A 14,954-nucleotide genomic window follows, 5' to 3' on the forward strand; every position below is an offset into this window, starting at 1 on the left:
GGGTTGTGCGCCAGAGTTAAGTGACTTGCTGTTCGTCCCTGCAAAGCGCGCGCGAGGTGAGTACCGAATTTACGACGGGCAGGAGGCAACCCATCCTCTGTCAATCGTGGTTCAGACTTTCAACGCATGTTGTGACGTTGTGTTCGTTAGAAACGCATCTCTGGATTGCTTTGAAGTTGAATAAAATGTATGCGTCAAACACGGGAATTCGGCTCAGGGAGTTCTCTGCGATTGCTCCGAAAGATTTTCCACGGGGCTTCAACGCTTTCTTTATGGAACGTACTCAGGTAACAGAATATCCATGTCGTGTTATGGCCGTGTTGCATTCAATACAAACGGTTAAGCGTTTGTTTTACACTTGTTTCGTTTGTCGTAAAATGCCCAAGCACTCCGGCACTCCGATGGCAGATCAGACGGCGAGCCGACGCTGAGCAGACGACTCATCTCTTTGCCGGAAGTGCGTGAAAAAGCCGCCCAATAGCAGGATGTCTAGCTCATGACGAACATCTGGGAATCGATGATGTAGACATGTGAAGATGGCGGCGTCCAAAAACACGAAGGAAAGGGTGAGAAAAAAACGACAAACTTTGCAAATAAAGTGTGAGCTTTCCGCTGCGCGTAAAAGAGTAATACTTGGCACAGAGGACGTTGACGACCCAATCTAACGGTTGCGCTAGTTTATTTAGTGTGCTCAAAATGCCTTTCAGGGCCCCTTTAACCTCAACATTGAGCACGACGTACAGACAGGCAAGCTCATGTCAGGACCGGATTAAGCAGCGTAGGCCGCATCACCACTGATTACAAGCACATCAATAAGTTTTCTATAGTAATCTAGGTTTCATTTGAAGCTTTTTATGGGGCATAACGGGCTACTACGCATATGAAACGGGAGTCCATTTGTGATTATCTAACTGCTGTATCTGCGCTAAATATTTTTAATTTTGATAATTAGCAGATTGTTCGTTATTCAATCAGTCTGCAGCAATTCATCCTTTAATAATGCCTGTTTCCGCCATTGGAGGTGGAGTTGGGGCCATTTACTTGTCACTGATACGCTATCAACTCTATCGTTGTCTGAGCCCCATACTCAAGGCAATTCCGCAAGGTAGCCGCGTCCCCCCCCCCCCCCTTCCTTGCCCCTTTGAGGCCACACTGGATCCACCTCTTGTGATGTTTTATTTCGTCAAAATCTTATGAGTATATCCCTACGGAAAACTAAGCGCGCTGGCCTTGGGCCTAACTTGAACCTCAGGTCAGATCTAAACTCCTTCTAACTCAGACTCGTCGGGCCAAGTTAAGGATAAATCATCAAACCTTATTCATTGAGCAGGTTGCAGCCTCTGATCTCACCTTTCCCTCAACCCATATGTTGAAGGTGTGGTCAATTTTAGGTTGAGCTTGGCCCCGTGAGCGTGGCCATCTCTCGTTGTGTAAGACGGGCATTCTCTCTGCTGGTTGTAGTTGCTGAAAATCTAGGACTTGGACGTTGGATTCTTTTGTTTGAAAGATGTATGATGTTTTTGTAATTGTGAAGTTCGGACGTTCATATCGGCAGCTGACTGCGTGCGCAGATTCCCAGAAGAGCCGACGCGCGTAGCACGCCGCGTCCGAGCAATGACCGTCCTTCGGAGTCGTCCCCATGCTGAACCCCAGGCGTCCGGTGGAGGCGTCGAGACCAGGGCGACAAGCCGTCTGCAGGCACTACTATCAATAAAGTTGTACCAATACCGTCGAGTATGCGCGCGGAGCGTGCAACGACCGGCCACGTCCTTTTGTTTCCGAAACCAGACCTTCCCTCCACGCAACGGCGGAGGGGATAAGAAGGCCCGTACGCATCATTGTAACGCTCTCCACTTGCCGTCGTCGGAGCCGCCGCCATTCGAGAGCGCGCTCCCGCATCCCGGTCGAGATGAGACGACGGTATGGCCGCTTCCCCCGTACCCACCTACGCAGACCAGCGAGCCCGCAGCCGCACCTTGAGTTCGGCCCCATGGCCCTGCAGCGTGCGTGGGCATCACCGCGCCCCGGAACGAGAGTCCCAAACTTTCAGGGGCAACAGAGCAAGCGCGCCCCGTGCACCCCGTCCCCGAGGTCCAGCGCCAGCCGCCTTCCTGACCCGCTCCTACGAGTCACAGGCTCCCGCCGGGTGGGCGCGCCAGGCACCAGCCCAACTTCATTGTTAATTAAATTGTTTTTATGGCCAAACCTGTGCTGCCTCTTTCCCCCTCAACTCCGTGTAGGCCCGTCTAGTCGGTGGAGCATGTGCTGGATATCGCTAGCAAACTGTAACGCAAAACTATCAGAAAAAAAAAAAACATCCTATAGCAACTTTTGTGGCCACTGAGACACAGCGCCTACACATCAGGCTCCTCACGAGGCTACCACCAACTTGCGCAGCTTCCTCGAAGTCGACCATACTCTTCATTTGCAGCCATTGCCGCAGCGCACAGGGCTGAAGTACCGGCGAGTTACACGCCTGCGGTCACACCGTTCTCCCCGTTGTGGCGCCTGGCAACCCCATAGATTCGTCTCCATGTTCCGGGCATTGTAAAGAAGGCCGACTTTCCGCCACTGGCTCTCAGACAGTTTTTCATGTAGTTACTGCCCGAACGAAACAATGACCGGAAGCATATTGCCGCGAACCGTGTATGGGTTTGTTTATTTATTGTTTGTTTTTACTGGCGGGCCACGCCCGGCTGTATTATCTGCGTTCCAAACGAAGCGCGTCTTACATTCTTTACTTTTATGCCGCACGGGCTATCACATTCAGATAAGCAGACTGTTTCGCCCTCACGCCACTAGCCCAGAATAATTTTCTGTGATCTACAATGTTCTGGATGTGAATCGACGTTTCCAGAAACACTTGCGCCGAAAGATAAAAGCCTGCAGAGCAGACGCCGCGGCATTCATTCGACGATACTCGCCTGTGCTAGTCACGTTGTTGACCGCTGCTTCGCCGCCTCTGTATTCTTTTGAGTTGTTAGGGGAGCACAAGTTCACTCCAATAAACTTGTTTCTCCTTCAAGACAACTGCGTCGTCCTTGGCTTCGTGACATCTGGTGGAGGTGCTGGGTACTAAGCCTTTATGCTCTCTACGACATCTGGAAGCCGCCAAGCCAGTCCAACCAGAGAAAGCCGCCGACTGCAAGGATTGCTACCCGAGTTTGGTCTTCTGCCAGAAGGGCCCGAGAGAAGGAACGCTGCAACCAACACCATGGTGCAAGAAACAACGTCGCCAATCATCCTGCAGCAGCCCCGAGAACCGCCATCGTTCCGGGGAGCCCCCGCTGAAGACCCCGAAGAATGGTTGGAGAAGCTGGAGCGCGTCCGCATCTTCAACAGGTGGGACGACGAAGAAACTTTCCGGCATGTCTTCTTTTATTTAGAAGATGCTGCTCGAACTTGGTTCGAGAACCATGAGAGCTCTTTGACCGACTGGACTCAATTCAAAAGGGAATTCCTTAAGACCTTCACTACCGTGGTGAGAAAAGAACGAGCCGAGCTTTTGCTTGAAACTCGAACGCAGCACCCCAACGAAGGAGTCGTGATTTTCGTTGAGGAGATGAAGCGACTTTTTCGTCGTGCGGACCCTGAAATTACTGAGGAAAAGAAGCTCAGGTTTCTAATGCGAGGAGTGAAGCAAGAGCTTTTTGCTTGTCTAGTCCGTAACCCTCCGAAGACAGTGGCGGAATTCGTGTCTGAGGCGGCCGCGATGGAGAAGACGCTAGAAATTCGAACGAGGCAGTACGACCGCCCTGTCAACGCGCTGTTCTCGGAGACCATCGGTGCCGCATATGGAAGCTCCGATACATTGCGAGAGACCATCCGAGCAGTGGTCAGGGAGGAGCTTCGGAAGCTTTTTCCAACGACGCCGCAACCTCAAGTGGCTTCCCTGACCGACATAATCAGAGAAGAAGTCCAAAACGCACTGGGAACTTCTACACCGTCGGAAGCACCCCGCGAACCACAAGCCATGACCTACTCCTCGGCTGTTCGTCAACCCCGCCCTGCTCCAACCCGTCGTCAAGAGGCCGAGCCATACCGCCGTCCAATGCCGCCCGCCCGACGCCCTGTAGACCAATACCAGACGCCAAGGAAGACCGACGTGTGGCGAACGCCCGATAATCGCCCGCTGTGCTACCACTGCGGAGAGGCCGACCACATCTACCGTCGCTGTCCCTACAAGAGGCTCGGTTTGCGAGGGTTCTCCGTCGACGCCCCACGCCCCCGATACGGCCAGCGCCCTGCTGAGATCGAAGAATACCTCTCCAACACCAACCGAGGACCAGCCCGCTTCAACCGTTCACCGTCGCCCTACCCGTATCAGTCACCGAACCGCCGCAGCACTGCTGACTTCTCACGTGGAAGGTCCCCCAGCCCACGCGGGGGAAACTAAAAGCAGCAACTTCGGGAGGTATAAAGTTGCACAACGGCGGAAAAATAAAAACCCTCCAACGACGCAGCGACTCGCTGAAGACCATGATTCAAGACATGCCCCGACCCCGACGACCCAATCTAACCCTGACGTGACTCCCGACCACGACGACAGCAAAACGGCGCGACGTGTACCCGACATGACCGAACCTGCCGATGAGAATACAACGAAGACCATGTTGTATCGAATACATAGATGGTTCTGTAACGTCCTCGAGCTTAGCAGGTGCGATGGTTATACCATCAGAATCAACCGAAATTCGATTCCGTGTGGCCCACGTCCCGAGCTCGACGGCTACTGAACTTGCCGCCATTCGTGAAGCTCTTGAATACATTATAAAAGCTCCTCCCCAAAAATGGTCTATTTTTACCAACTTCAAAGGCGCCCTGCAAAGTTTCCGAGCAGCCCTGCGGTACCGTCATTCCCACCAACCGGTAACAGAAATTCAAGAAATATTTCACCAAACCGTCATAAAAGGTCATAATATTTTATTTTAGTGGCTGCCAAGCCACTGTAGAATAACCGGCAATGTTCTGGCTGATGCAGCTGCCCGGACAGGCCATGGCAGTGAAAGCACCATCTTGCTTCTGCTTTCAAGGACCGATGCCACTAGGGTGCTTCGTCAGTTCGCGCGCAGGACCTCCATTACTCAGTGGAATACACCGGAATTTGTGCATCCGCGCCTCCACAACAAGAACCCGCTCCTCCAGCGTCGTCTTCCGTGTGGGCTGTTTCGATCACAGTCTACTTTACTTTGTAGGCTGTGGTTGGGAGTGGCATTCACGAAAGCCTACTCCTTCCTCATCGGGATGGCCAGTAGTGCCCACTGCGACGCCTGCGAGGTTGAAGAGGCAATCGAACATGTGCTTTGTAGTTGCCCGCAGTATTCATAGGAAAGACGCGTTTTGGCCGCCGAGCTCAACCGATTGGACAATCAACCGTTCACAGTAAAAAATATTCTAGGACATCGACCACTACAATCGACTTCGCAGAAAGCAACAAAAGCCCTTCTGCGTTTTATGAAGGACACAGGCTTGGCTGAAAGACTATAGTGCCCACAAAGGGACTAAAGTGGGTGCGCGGCCCCGCTCCTATCCCCTCTTTTTCGCCTGCCCTCTGTTTCATCCACTGCAAACCCCCTCCCTAGTGCCCAGTAGCAATACGGGCTCTAAGCCTGGATAAGCTCTCGGGCTTTCCGTTCGCTTTCTCCTCCTCCTCCCTCCTCACCAGGGACGTCACATAAGGAAGGTAGAACTTTATTTTTGGTGTAAGGTTGTTATTTTGGTAAGGTAAGGTTATTTTGTAGCAAGTTTCAAGAGTAACGTACTGTCAAATTCATTTTGACCTTTTAGCGCACGACGAAGGTCATAACGGATACCCTTTCGCAATCGGCATCAGCATGGCGCGATCTGCACCTCCTGGCCCCAAACTGCCGACTTGAGGGCCCCCGTGTCGTGGGCAACGCGCTGGCTGCGGTTGGAGCTCGCTGCTCCGGCGTGGGTATGCCGTCATGGTTTTGGGACTGACGTCATGCTGCCCGGGCGCGTAGAGATGATGGAGACGCGCGCGTCCAGACCCGCAGTAGTGAGACAAGAAAGGTGACGTCACGAGCGCCCTTCTGTCATGGCGACCGCCTCGGTGTTCGTTTTGTCGAAATCGAAACTGAAATGAATAAACGGGTCTGTCAATAATTATTTACGCTGCGACGGACCGTCGAATGTGTCATTATATGACTGGTCGCTGGTTGGCACCCATAACAGCAAAAAAAAAAAAAAAAAAAAAAAACACGTAATACGAAAATTCTGTGTCAGTACTCCTTTAACGGTTGTATGGGAAATAAATGACACTAGCCGTGGTGTTTCAACGCCACAAGGTTGAAGAACAGAGTGGTTTTATCACGAAACTCGAACAACATACAGCATTATACACAGCTCGTTTCCTTCCGCAAACACTTGCACAAATTTCATTCCGTTGTAAGTAAAATATGAGAAATCCAAACTATGAAAAAATTACCTCAGGCAGGAGTATCGCTACAAAGAGTATTAAGGGACAGCGCTTTTGCCAGCACCCAAAATGTCTTGAAATGCGTTAACACTCCCCCCTCCCTCATCTGCTCTTTTTGTCGTATGCTTCCTGTGCCCTTTAATCGCTGATGTTACAGCTACTTTGTCCCATTCTCAACCAACCCCTCCTTTCCCAAAAACTTCCGACACACTTGGCTACAGAAGAGACTCATCTGAATAAAGAAGTCTGCCGACTCTTTTGTGCAATTTGAGGAATTGCTTCCTCTCTTTTCTTTCTACGCCAGCGGCAGTACTTACTTTTAAAAAACAGCTTAAAATTGTGATAAATAAATCAAAAAGGATAAGTTTTTATAATGACAACTCGGCAAAGAAAATAGAAGAAACGGAATTGCAACACTTACAATAACCAGCATTCGAAGTAGCCTAGCCTAGGCAGGTTTACTTTTCATATTGTTTGCGTAAAGTAATTTCCTAAGCCGACGTTGTCCTCAAGTGGAATGTGCTTGTTTTAATACAACGTCCCGGAAAACACATTGGAGCAGGCTCTCTCTCTTCTTCGAAATCAAACGCTGATTTCGAAGAAGAGAGAGAACTGATTCGCGGGGTGCTTTGCAAGCTCTAAGAAGGCTGTCCAACCACCGCAGTCAGCTTGCGTGCGAAATCAGTGAAATCCACTCAGCGGTAGTGTGCGCGGGCAATCACATCATGCTTCAATGGCTGCCTGGTCATTCGGGGGATTTCGAAGAAGTGGATCGCGTCATCAAAGTAGGAAGTTCGCATTAGTTGTTAGTAATTACTATTACCGACTGCTACTTCTGCTGATGAATTTAATGTTTACAAAGTAAATGAAAAGGTTAATGAACAAAAAGTTACGGCACCTCGGACCTGGTGAGGTGTTGGTGTTGCTTTTCAGCGTCCCTAGTTAGATGAAAAGTAATGCAACGCTTGAATAGCCCAGAACAATTCACAGAGCGGCGATGAAATGCCGTGACAGAATAAATGATATCGATTGGGCTGGCCTATCCTACTGTATTTTCCAGGAATACGGCTTCGTGCACTGAATGTATAAACAAAATACAGGTAAGCAGCACCACACATTTGCAACACAGAAGACCTGGCAGATACCACTCCAGAGACACAGCGGGCATTGCCACTGTGCACACAAGCACAGTCATCCGAAAAAGAATCGAAATTGAGGCTGTTTTCTTTTGTTTCTTTTTTTCAGCCTTTTCAGCATGAACGCTTGGTGGTGTTCACATCATGATACACGATCAAGAGTTTCTTTACAAAGACTCATTACTCCAGCCACTGGTGGAAAGGCGTCTGGCAAGACGATCATGTGTTAGGCCTGATAAAGCAACGAAGATAATAAAACACAATGTCATTATCGATTGCACAGGCATCCTGCAGCAGCGACTTGGATACATGGCACGCCTTAATATCTATGAACATACACATACACACATGCACGCACAAACGCACGTAACGAGTATAGCACGCTGAATATTATGCATCCCAACAATTCAGAGTCCCAAAACTTGTCGTCCGGTTTTTGGTTTTTCATAAATCGATTTAATCGCTACTCTACTACACACGTAATAGATTTCGGTCGCGAGACAACAACACTCGATACCATTAGAGAAAGCATCAGGTAACGCCAGCTCCTTTCTTCTTTTCATCTTTTCCCCTTTCGCATTAGGCGGTCGCTTCCTTGAGGCCATTTAAGTGAGCAGCTAGCTGCAGCTCCGTTTGCCGGTTCCTGCATTCATAGCACTCAGAGACAGCACGAGTTACGACTTGCGCCACCTTGGGTACATCGGCAATGCACACAAGACAAAGCAACAAACGTGCGACCACCGTCGCTGACGCTAGTTCGAAAGCAGGCTTAAACCTTCCATTGAAGTAAGCCACAAATTCCGGATCAATTGACCAAACGTTTTGCCTGCGCTGCGCGACGGTGAAGTGAAGAGCTAGGCAGCTGAAGCATCCATAACAAGTCCTAACGAATGCTACGAACTGCCAACAAGCTCAACGATGCGTACAAACAACCACAGGGTTTGAAAAGCAAGAATTCCCGAAAGCAAAGCAGCGGTGATTTAATTTGTTGCCAACGGCGCGCATTTTGTGCGTTTTACATAGACCTCCTTCGACACGGTCGACGACTATTTAATCTCCTTACACAACGCGCATACAAAATAGCCCGCTCAGGCATTAGCGGATGGTTTTCCCATTCTTGAACGCTGGCTGCTTTTAGGAAGGCTCGCTTGATTAAAGCGGTGCATGCTGAAGCGGGGCGGGTGAAAATCTGAGAGCCGTGGTCTTGTGCAGCGAGAAAGCATCTCTTTGTGGGAGCATTGTGCGAAATATCGATTAGTGTTTAGCGTGAAAAACTTCAAGGGATGCAGAAAAATCATGATTGTGTATAAGCACCCGCTAAGATTTTTTCAATAATATAAAAAAAGGAAAACCGAGACGACATTGAACCACAATGGGGAGAGGGAGGGGGGGGGGAGGCGACGCAACGTGAATAGAAAGTAATATAACATAAACACGGCGGCATTATTGCAGCGTGCCACGGCGTCAGTGTGAGACGCTGGTGCATTTTCTTTTCGTAATGCGCGAGGCTGTGAACAGGAAATGAAAGCGCTGCATTGTGCAACGAAGAATACGTGCCACTACAAAGCATTCTTGTTCAATGCGGCGCCGGGGGTGAGCCCGAGAATCGGCTTAATAAAACATGGTGCAATTTCGCTCACGCCACGGGTCTTCTTTGCGTCCCCTGTACGGAGAAGCGTACGCTGGAAAGCTCGAAAAGTGGATACATCCGAAGCCTGCCTGAAGCTGTATCGCGAAGCTTTTCGCTATTTGTTACAGCCCGCGCAAATGTCTGGGCTCGAACTTAACAGCAAACCAAGGACAAGTAGAAGTGAGGAGAAAAAGCAGCAGCGCTTCCAAATCGCCCAGTGCAGATGGGTTCATCGGGGGCCCACTTTTGGCCCGAACGAGGCTGCCAGCTTATCCGTCATGCCATATTTACACGGGGTAAAGCTGGAATCCATTTCCCGGGACATGTGTGCTATGGCAGGACTAGCTAGAATAAAGATAACGACGCTAAATTTTTTTTTGCTAATATCATATAAATGGGCAACAGGGTGCAATAACAAGCGGCGGTTTCACGGGAGATCTAAGGAAAATGCCTGTGCACAATGTCATCTTAGAATTTACTCTGCCATGGCGCCTAACTATAGGATTAAAAATGCGCCGCAGTAACCCAAAAAGAAAAAAAAAAACCTATAATGCTGGGAGTCTGAATGTGCCGTCAGGTGTTCCACGCAAGAACTACGATTTTCCTTCTGCGGGAAACAACGCTCTAGTTTCCGATCGGGAAATTGAAAGGCGATATTTCTCCACGTATCGCTTTCCATTCCCATCGCAAGTGACACTAGCAAAATAGCAAGCTGTAACGTAACACGCCGGACGTTACGGAGATTTTATAGAACCGTGGGCGTGAATTCATTACTGGAACGTGCGTCATTTAAATGCGTTGGATGGAAGCGGGCTGAGGACGATTTCGCAGAAGGCGCTGCTCATCTACGCGCCTGCCGTTAAATAAACCATTTCGAACCAAAAGCAGTATGCAGGAAGTTTTCGAATGCGTGGAACGTGTTTTTACGGCTGCGAGGAACTGTGAAACAATGCGAACAAAACAAAATTTTCGAAGACGCAATGCATGCGCTCGGTGTCTTCGTAGAACCCGCATCTCCGCCGACAATTCCCGGTTATAGTGGGCGTCTAACACATCATGATTAGACGCGCACGTGTGTGAGTGTATTCTCCGAGGAAATTCCAACGGCGGAACTTCTTCAAAACTGACACTTCCAGGCTGCCGCTCCTGCCAAACTGCTGCGAGGTTCTTTAGTTTGTTCATTGTGTTTGATGCTGGTTTCTAGAATACTGAAAGTGCGCAAAAAATGACGCGGAAAAGAGGTGCGGAGGCGTGAGCACAGGCGTAGAGATTGAAACCCCGTGAAACACGCCACATACGGGACGCGGCACGCCCTTCCAAATCGCGTCACTACTTGCCATCGCACTAAGTCTTTCCGCAATTGCAGGGCTGAAACGTTGGTGGTCGGTGTACCACCGTTTCATGTATAGCGCCTCTTTGGTAGCGGTCACCATAGTTTGCGTGCCATACTTCAGCCAGATTTATTTATCGCCGTAATATATTGGAGATTTCATCCGGCTATCCACGGCACGCACGCGGACTTAGCGAACGCAAATTAAGTGGTACTATGTCAGCTTCAGCAGTTCAGAGTTACAGAGGGAAGCCGAGGATGAAAAGGGGGCGGAACACAGGCCTAGAAACTCTGCTGGCGGAAGTAACGCTACCTACGGGTGCAGCACGTGGGTTACAAGTAAATAACTGGAGACATTTTCCTAAAAGCTCCCGTAGGTCTGCTTTCCCAGAATGCATAAGAATGACGAACTCAATATTGCGACCAGGGGCCCGATTCTCTAAAACGAGAGGCCGTCGTTTTGAAACGACGCGGTAGCGCTGTGTAAATGCATATGTTCTCGGGTTGGGGCGTGTCGCTGCCTGTCGCTTTTACAGTGCCGCTTGTCGGCTTGCACCCTTGCCACAGTGCTCACCTCAGGGGTTTCTGCTCGGTCTCTGGCCCTCAAAGCGGTGCCCCGACCCGAGAACACATGCATTTGCGCAGCGCTACCGCTTCGCTTCAAAACAACGGCATCTCGTTTCAGAGAATTGGGCCCCAGGGGAAGACTGGCCAATCACAAGGTCCAGCCTACGATTTGACTCGAACACTGCACTCTACGCTGTGGCATTTCGTAATCGCAAGTTTCCTCGCATTTTGCTCGAATTTCGGGGTTTACAGCACCGAAGCTACACCTGCGCTTTCGGGCGCGCCGTAATGGAGGGCTCCAGGTTAATTTGGACCACCTGAGACTCTTCAACGTGCGCCGAAATCTCTCCACGCGGGCGTTTTCGCCTTTCGCCTCCATCTGAACAGTAGCCACCGCGGCTGGGATCGAATTTTCGCATTTTTTGGTGTCGGGGTGAGGAGCGAATTTGATTGGCTGTGGGGTTTTACGCGCCAAAGCTGCACCTGGCTGATGATGAAGCGCGCCGTAGTCGAGGAATACGGATTAATCTTGACCGCCTGGAGATCTTTAACGTGCGCCGAAACCTCGACACGCGGCCGTTTTTGCTTTTCGCGCTCATTAGAAAAGCGGCAGCCACAGCCGGGAATCGAACCCGCGTCGAGCAGCACAACGCCTTAGCCAATGAGCCACCGCGGCGGGTGGGAGAGAATTTCCTTTTTTTTTTTAGCCAAATCGCACGTAGCGAGTTGTTGTTCGTTAAATTTGCTCCATTGGTGCACTGTGAAAAAGTGGATCCACGTAAGTCCATTACGATTGAGCAGTGAAGAACAACGAAAAGGATTCCGAAGAACTTTGAGGTAGTTCCGTAGAGGTGATAAGCGAACTCTTCAAAGCTTCCTGAACTTGGTAGAGGTACTTGAACCCTTTGTCCATGTAATAGTTACGGCTACTACTTGGGGAACATAAAGACTGGAATGTAAGAATGGGGGCGTGTTGCGCGTGAGCGTGGGTGCTTTTCAGAAGGTGTTTGCTGTATCTACCTCAGGACAGGGACAGGAAAAAGGACAAGTCATACACAATTTTAAGCTTTCTCCGAATGAACTTGGCTTTTAGTTTTGACCTCGTTTGCGATTGCTCAAAACTGCTGGCCTTTGTTGTACTGTATTCAAGGTGCCTCCTCATAAGTGGACAGCGACATTCCTACGTTGTAGTCGAACCGCCTTTTCACACCAAGTATCAAGCGCCTCCTGCAGGGCACGGGGAAAAATATGCAGGGCTTGTGTGCGGGAAGCCTAACGCTTACCGAACTCTTCGCATGTATGTGCTGTAAAGTGCGGTGAAGAACGAGAAATGCGCTCCCTAAAAGCAGCAGCTGAATACTTGCCATAACATCAAGTGTTTGGAAAAAATAAACAATGGGGCCATGATGCTGAAAGAGTGCACGAGTTTGTCTAGATTTTTATTGCCGCAAATCAGACTCCTTCTATTCCAGACCGGAATTTACCATTGGGAAAGCGCCGACTGCGTGAACGAGAATAGGCTGCGACTTCGAAACCAACGAGTTTTTTTATTGAGTACAAACGGCGCCGCAAGTTTATAACTTAATGAAATAAACCTTAGGGTTGTCTTATTCGGACGCTTTATTGTGACAGTGTGTTTGTATACCAGCGATATTTTCTGACACTTTGCATCCAGGGATTTCTCTCGTTCTGTCAAACCTTGAAACGGAACGAAACGCTGCGCTTTCTACTGAAGTGCTATGCATTCGAGTGGTATTGGGGGAAAAATATCTATTTCAATTCTTTGTTGGCAGTGGTATGGGAAATTACAAGGTTTGAGTGCCCGGCTTCGTTACTTGCAGTGACAGTTTTTCTGGAATGTATACATTTCGTTGCACTGCTTAAGCTGCTCCCGATACCCCAAACCGGCCTTTTCCGAGAATTCCTCAAGTAGGGCCACTGCATTTCGTACTTAAAGCCCAATATTCTTGTCACATATTTGAATTACGCGGGACGGCCAACAGTGCAGGCATTTCAGTCTGAGCCAAACGGAGGCAAGAAAGAGCAAATACAGTATGCGCACTCCTCAATGAGGTGCGTGCTCAAACGTCCCATTCGGCTAACGTTCAACGGCCCGTTAGAGCTTTTTCTTGTGCATTAGATTGACTGGTGCTGATTTGAATAATCGCGTTGATCTACTCTACTCTTCGAAGATGCCTACAAATATTATTCCTTTTCTGCTTAGCGAGCGCTCATCTTCGGATCACGCAGATTGCAAGTAAATTGGAAATTTCAAAACAGAATACTCGGCAAGGAACTCGGGCGGTTGCACCTTGAGGCGAAAGGCATCGTGATTAATTCGTGAGATTAAACAACAAAGAGCAACCAATTTCGCTATTCTTTAGTTCCTCACCTCCACCCGTCCCATACAAAAAACAAAAAAAAGACAAATGTATTTAAAAATTCCAAAACACGTTTGCTGCTAAAACAAAAAAAAAAGCCTCATCCTGCTTTGCTTTGCTATAATGCGGCGTGAATTCTGGGCTGAAGCACTTCATCGTATTACTCACAAGAAATTCCTGCAAAGCAAGTTATACTCAATCAGGGCTTACATTTTAAAATTGTTGTGCTGCGCCCAACCTATTCATTCTCGTGTCTTGTGGTGCGGAATCTCTTGTGTAATTCCACGAATAGTTGTCATCTGTATTCTGTTAACCCACACAAATACACGCTTCTAATTATAACCTTTTTTTTCATTAAGGAACAACCCTTTTCCTTCGCAATGAACGTGTCGTTGGTTTAAAATTCTACATGAAAGTAACAGTATTTTTTTAGAATGATGTGGTGGCGGATTACAGGAATTTTATAGCCTGATAAGGGGGGTTTACTACCATATATTAACTCACTTTAATAGAACGAACAGCAGAGCGCCGAAGAAAAAGTCCGTTTAAACGAAACTTCGCCCAAGTGTAGTTTTAGTATACAAGAATTTATGCGGGAATTTTACCAAGGTCGCTTAACGGAAATGTCTGTTCCAGTGATGTTTGTTAACTGGAGTTTAGTGCGACAGGACGCGCAAACGCGATTTCATTTCCGATATAACCGTCTACTCGCAGGTTATGCAGTTAATGGCAAATAAACCACCAGCGTTGCGGTAATTGCCCATACAGCAGCATACATCGGTAATGCTATTAATCAGCGCCAACATGGGAAAGAAAGACGCACCACCAAATATCTTCACCAGGCGCGCTTGATTTCCAGTTGTCAAACATGGTTTATTTCTTTACCGTAACCCTATGGAAAAGCGCCAACAGTATTTTGACCTCCGCCTTCATATGTGCGAACAAATCAAATTCCATCGAAGCATTTTTAAAGCGGACATATAAGAACAAAGTGCTTTAGGGAAGGATTGTCGGTTTTTATCAAGGAAATTTGTCCTAACAGTGCTCGCCATTGGTGCACCCAGTAGAAGCTTTAATGACAATGTATCATAAAATAGAATACGATAAATTTTAGGTGCACAGCTGCAGGCCATGAGGGGGTATAGGAGCAAAAGTAAACATCGCTTGATTTAGCTACAGCAGGATGCTGAATCAGAGCCGAAACTTAATCGCTTGCTTTTTCTCGAATCGGAGCAGGGCCCAAACCGAAATGTTTGACGCCTCCACCTTGGGGCTGAAAACCAACCGGAAGAAACCGAAGGAAGCACTTGGAATTGGATCACTGACCCACCCTGAACCGATTAGGCGAGCCATTCGAAACTTCAAATTGTTCAAATTGCAACCTTACCATCCCGAATCGGCACTGCAGGTCGTGTCAGACTATCAGGTGAGCTCTTTTGATACCGGGCCGTTCACTGGGACATTTTTACGC

Source organism: Haemaphysalis longicornis, unplaced genomic scaffold (assembly GCF_048455015.1).
Source record: "Haemaphysalis longicornis isolate Haplotype H1 unplaced genomic scaffold, Haemaphysalis longicornis Haplotype H1 scaffold_1, whole genome shotgun sequence".
Taxonomy (NCBI): Eukaryota; Metazoa; Arthropoda; class Arachnida; order Ixodida; family Ixodidae; genus Haemaphysalis; species Haemaphysalis longicornis.